Below are 6,000 nucleotides of genomic sequence, written 5' to 3'. Positions count from 1 at the left end.
TGTATATGTACTTCTACGAGTGAAAGGGAGACAGAGACACGATGACCAGTTAGGGGTCAGGGGTGAACGCTCTTGTGACGTATACTGGTTCCGAATAAGGTACTTTACCAACAAACCGCGATGTACTGGAGACGATACTTTCTCCTAGGAAAATTCTAATTCAAATTTACCTCTAGTATACGTTTCTAAAGATTGTCGTTACATCAGTAACAAAACAAAAGAAAATCGGTTTCGTTTGTTTCTGCCATTCAAAGCGAGGGCCAGAAATTAATCAACGCAATCACATTCTAACTAGATTGATTAGAACTCAAATCGAAAGTTCTATAACATGATACACATATTACATCATTATATTATACATACATTATAGTACAACTTATTTTTCTTGATACGTTATATATAACAGGGGGCAAACGGGCAGGAGGCTCTACTGGTGTAAAGTGATACCACCGCCCATGGACACTCACATAATGCTCAGAAGTGAAGTAATGACATAATGCCGGCTTTTTAAAAATTGGTACGCTCTTTTCTTGAAGGATAATTCTTATTGGTATTGGTTTGCGCGCTCATGTATTCTGTTTCCACTTTCCACTCTTACCAAATTCCGTCACAATGCTACGTAGAGTATCTATTTCTGTCCAAACAAATAACTACAAGCTCCCTCCTTATCAGAATGCCAAATCGTAAAATGATTGCTTCACGACTGATTTGAGCCTGACCGCTGCGAAAACCGCAGTGAGAGTTCGAAAAGTGAGTTACAGAATCGCAAGGCAGTACACATAAAGGGTGTAACGTGTACTTGGTTCTATACCCACAGATATACGCTGCTCTGGCCTTTGAATATCAATGAAACAGAATAATTAATAGAACTGTGCGAGTTCGAAAAGTGAGTTACAGAATCGCAAGGCTGGGGGCAAATGTTGTCCACATTTCATCACCTCTGCAAATGCTAAGAAATAGCTATATGTTTGAGTAAAGACTACGTCTTTGCCGATAGGGAATAACTGTGGAGTTATATTTAATAGGTCATTGTGAAATTCCTCAGTTCCAATAGCGCTGATATGATACTTTTTTTAATAATTAATTTCTTTATTTATTTGCTTAGCAGTATTCCTACACTACTTACTTTTGTTTTTAATTTGTTTTAATTTTTACTATGTAGGATAAGAATATTTTAAATACTATAATAATACTATACTTTTACAACACACAAATATATTGTAATATAAATTTAAAAAAATTTAAATCTGGTTCTGTGATTTCGCATTTAATTTAGGAAAGATCGGTTTACACATAACAAATCCAAAACAATATTACTCCGGTATCAAAACCGAAGACTTCTCTCCCGCCGAGCCAAGGCTTTGAATCCAGATAAGATTACAAAATCTTAATAATCAGAAATCTATTAAAAGAATAAACTTTAAAAATGGAGAGTAATACACCACTCATGATCAATCCTTAAACATGTAATTCATTTAAACCAATACCGTATAAAATGTATCACCCGCATCACTAAATATAGGGTTTAAAACCTCATATTACACTAGAAGTCAATACAAAAAGTCTGTCAAGTCAGAATATTATGATTAATCCGCGGGTTCCGTGCATGTCAAATTTCGCGTCAAAAATTCCCTACAATCACTTTATAAAAGTTGTTTTTTTTTTTTTCTACCGGAAATCGAAATAAAAACCTCCAACAACGCACCACTATTACTTTAAAATTTGTGTATTACGAGGCAAACGGGCAGGATATCGCCGCCCATGGACACTTACATTGCCAGCTCGCAAGTACGTTGCCGCAAATTATATATATATGTATATGATTTTTGAATGTATAGTAATGAAATATCATTAAAGTTACTTTACAGGCATACTGTATGAAAGACAGATAGACCGCTATCTATGCGAATCAAATAAAAATTTGATGCGCTATTCATTTATGACTAAACTATAACTATATACAATAATGGCTCGTTTAAGTAATTGAAATTGATAATCATAAGATAAATTTGAATTACCAATACATAAAATCCGATTTGAATTGGGCCTACATGATGGAACCCAAAAAAGCTCAACCACATCGGCGTTCACGGCAAATAATTATAGAGTGGCGTCGTAACAAGGGGTTGATAGAGGGTGCCGCACAATGCACTGATGTAATGATTTTTATGTGATTTTCACGCAACATCGCCTACCAACTGCACCGGTTTAAATTAAAACGATTTTTTTATCTTTTACCTACTTCATATTATAAAATATGACTTAACAATTTCTTTATTTTAATTGTAATTTTGCAAGATAGATATGATTTCACGGTAATAAGTTATATGTAAATTAAATGTCTATGAGACTATTGAATCTTTTTATTTAAATTAAATTTAGACGCTTCAAATAAACTTCTTCTTTACTTCTTTCAAATAAAAAGATTTTTTTACTTCTCCTCTCCTTTTAAACTTATAAAAATATTGTATAATAGTCTTCTCATTGATATTTAATTTAAATATAACCAATTATTACGTGAAGTCATATCTAGGTTGCAAATGTCTAATTACAATTGAAAGAAATGAAATTATTAAGTCTATTCTATATTAGTATTTCAAAACTTATAAGAACTCCCTTTCGTTTGAAGAAGCATCGTACCTTTTACCCTTGCTGCTTGCAAAGAATCACACGGTATTTGTAAGCTCAGAACACAGAGCGTTTTTTACGGCAGTTTTTGCCGCCCACTGAAGTACTTCCGAACCAATTCTTAAAAGGCCGGTAGCGCACTTGCGAGAGTGTCCATGGGCGGCAGTATCACTTAACATCAGGCGAGCCACCTGTACCTTAAAGGCATAGTTTATAATAGAATAACACAATTAATTGAATACCAACTTATGTAGGTTTCAGTTTCATATAACTATAAAGTTTCATATAATATTTTACCATACCCCACAAATTAGAATTAACAATAAGTAATAACGAAACTTCTCAATACAAACTTTGTGGAATTGATTTTTATCTTATTAGATAAAGATCTTATAAGATCTCGTTCTAATTTTCAACCAACAAAGCGGTCAATGAAAGCTTTATTAATCCATAGACAACATTTTCATTCATAAACTATAGACTAAAGCATTGTTAGGAATATTATAACATTGTTTTCTTTGAAAAATTATTTTCGATATAAATTACGTATAACGAAACGTCGTTTGTGATTCAAATATTAACATACGAGATTAGTTATAGTCAACTACTTGCAATATTATTTCATAGTTTTAACCGAGCAAACAAATGATGCATTATTAAACTCGTTGTGCCTTAAATTTTAATTAAAAAGGGTGCAACTGAAAAAACAGATATCGTATCTCGTATTAACAGTTGCTAAATTAATTTGGTAGAGAGACATCTATCGGATTACATGAAAGGTTTAATTTTTAAATTACTAACCTTAACGGCAAGAAAAGCTATGTACATGTCACCGTAAAATTGTAAAAACCGTTAGATTGTAATCTATCTCGCGAGATTGTAAACTGTCGAAAGATTGTGAACCTCAACGAACTGCTTACAAATTAACGTATTATTATTCGATTACACTGCCTTTGAAGAAATACCCTTTGAGTTTTTAGAAAGTTTATTAGTGTTTGCTTTTATATCTAAGCATCCTAAATATTATGAGGAGTAAATAGGTATGTTTTTTGTCAATGTTCTTCGGAAGATGTAGGTTCGATCCCCGGTTGTGCACCGATGGACCTATATCTATGTATGGATCTAATAATCGCTCGTGAAGGAAAACATAGAAGACTTATGTAACACAGAAAGCTCATCGCCTATTTGTCTATGAAATACTACCCATTTAAAGTTGTAGTGCCACTGGATAATTATTATTAGTCCCTATTTAAAATACAGCAACTAATTTGTATTCAACATCTTTGAATTGGTACCTTACCATTAATTGAGTAAACTATTTTTTGTCGATTCTGCCTGATTCTAATCACACATTTACGCGCCTTAAAAAAATATGAATGTGTGGGCGTGTGTTCATATTTCGTGTATCTTTTGGTATAAAATTTTGATTTCCGAATTATGATTAGAATTTAGAATATAGTATGCAACTTTCGTGTCAAACAAATCTCCTTTAATTTCGCCACATGCATATACAGGGGGTGTAACTCAGTGGTAGAGTGTCTGCTTCGCATGCTGAAAGTCCTGGGTTCAAATCCCAGCACCTCCATATCATGTACTTTTTTACACTGCACTGACTTCATGCTGATATTTTTTATTATTTTAAAATACGACATCAGTAGGTTGAACACGGTTTTTATAACTTCTTCATTTGGATACATAACAAAAACACAGAAAATAGAGATACGGATTAATTGCATATAATATATAATAAACTATAATGTAAATTTTTTATTATTAATTTACATTAATATTTTTTTTTTATAGAACAGGGAGAAAACGCGCAAGAGGCTCACCTGATGTTAAGTGATACTGCCCATGGACACTCTCAATGCCAGAGGGCGCGCGCGTACGTTGCCGGCCTTTTATGAATTGGTACGCTCATTTCTTGAATGACCCTAAGTCGAATTGGTTCGGAAATGCTTCAGTGAAAAAATATGTAGCCGGAAAATGGTAAAATGGGTGGATCAAACATCTGCGCATTTGAATGAAAAATCTTAGTGTTTAGGAAGAAGAGTATTCTAGGCGGACGTAAGCCATTAATTATTTTTAAATCCAGTGTAAGGCTGTTTGGAAGTCATTTAAAAAGTAACGCCGGCGTTTAAGATGTACGGAGGCGCTTATTCTAAGTGACCAGCTGTATATAAAAAAATTACAAAGAGTAACAAATAAAAGTACCACCGGCCTATAAACATGAACTCGGACCACAAAACCTCAATTCCAAAACTATCAATAATTAAGTTCAGACTCAAATGTCATAGCAAATGGAATTATAAACGAGGAAGTCACGTGCACTCACGATCACTTCATTACTATTTTACGCTAAATACGAACGGTGAAATTAACGAGTCGTCCAGCTCTACAGAGGATTAAATAAATATACAGATATATATATATAACATGCGTTAGATCAGTGATTCCCAAAGTGGTCTATATCGACCCCTAGGGGTCTATGACAACCTGCAAGGAGTCTACGTCAGCGAAAAAAAAATTTGGGGGGTCCATGAAATGAAAATGGGGGTCCACGATAGTGGATCTCAACACATACACTGATAGTACCTATTTACTTACATCATACTATCTTATAATATCAAAACATATAAATTACAAACAAACAGATACAAAATTTTATTTTGAGTAGTTTTAATTTAAATTCAATTAATATATGTATAAATTAACATGTGTTTTTACTTTAAGTTTTTAACACTAAACTTCACTACAGTTAGAAGTTTACAGGAAATCAATATCAGGTAAGTAGGGGGTCTACCCAACTCGGAAAAACATGGTTGGTCTACGACACAAAAAAGTTTGGGGAACTCTGCGTTAGATGATCCAAATGGAGTTTTTGGACTTTGACTAATCCCAATTCAATCATTAACTATTACAACCGTCTACTTTTCTACTAAAAATGCTCATAACATTTACATATTAAAACAAAACTACCTATGTTGTAAGGAGAACATACCCCCTCCTACACGTTCCATCTCTTTTTGCCAACTGGTAACATATATTAATATATTAACATATATCTAAGTAAACATTTAAGATACGAATGTCAAGGTAGAAATCGAAAATGGTATCGTTTCGTTCAGGAAATTGCGTCGAGACTCAATTTCCAATTTAATCCGTACGGAAATCTACTCCTGTTACATTTTTATATTTTTTAATGTACCAAATAACATTTTAAATACTAGATTTGTTTGTTTGTTTTCGTAGAGGAACCAGCTTATTTACATATTAACATTAATTCATTAATTCATGCAATTATATACATTAAACACATTTATTCCAGCTTACAATATAAACAATAAAAAAATTGTAGTCAGATGAATAAAA

The 6,000-nt window shown here is 33.0% G+C and overlaps 1 non-coding gene across 1 annotated transcript; it reads left to right on the top strand.

The window, feature by feature from the left end:
- The first annotated feature begins 4,141 nt into the window (after positions 1-4,141).
- Trnaa-cgc lies at positions 4,142-4,213 on the top strand. Its single transcript has one exon. It is a non-coding gene; the product is annotated as a tRNA-Ala (tRNA).
- The last annotated feature ends 1,787 nt before the right edge of the window (positions 4,214-6,000 follow it).

The sequence above is a fragment of the Pieris napi genome, chromosome 6, assembly GCF_905475465.1.
Source record: "Pieris napi chromosome 6, ilPieNapi1.2, whole genome shotgun sequence".
NCBI classification, from domain to species: Eukaryota; Metazoa; Arthropoda; class Insecta; order Lepidoptera; family Pieridae; genus Pieris; species Pieris napi.
Note: the sequence above shows the minus strand (reverse complement) of the source record. Positions and strands in the feature narration are given on the sequence as shown.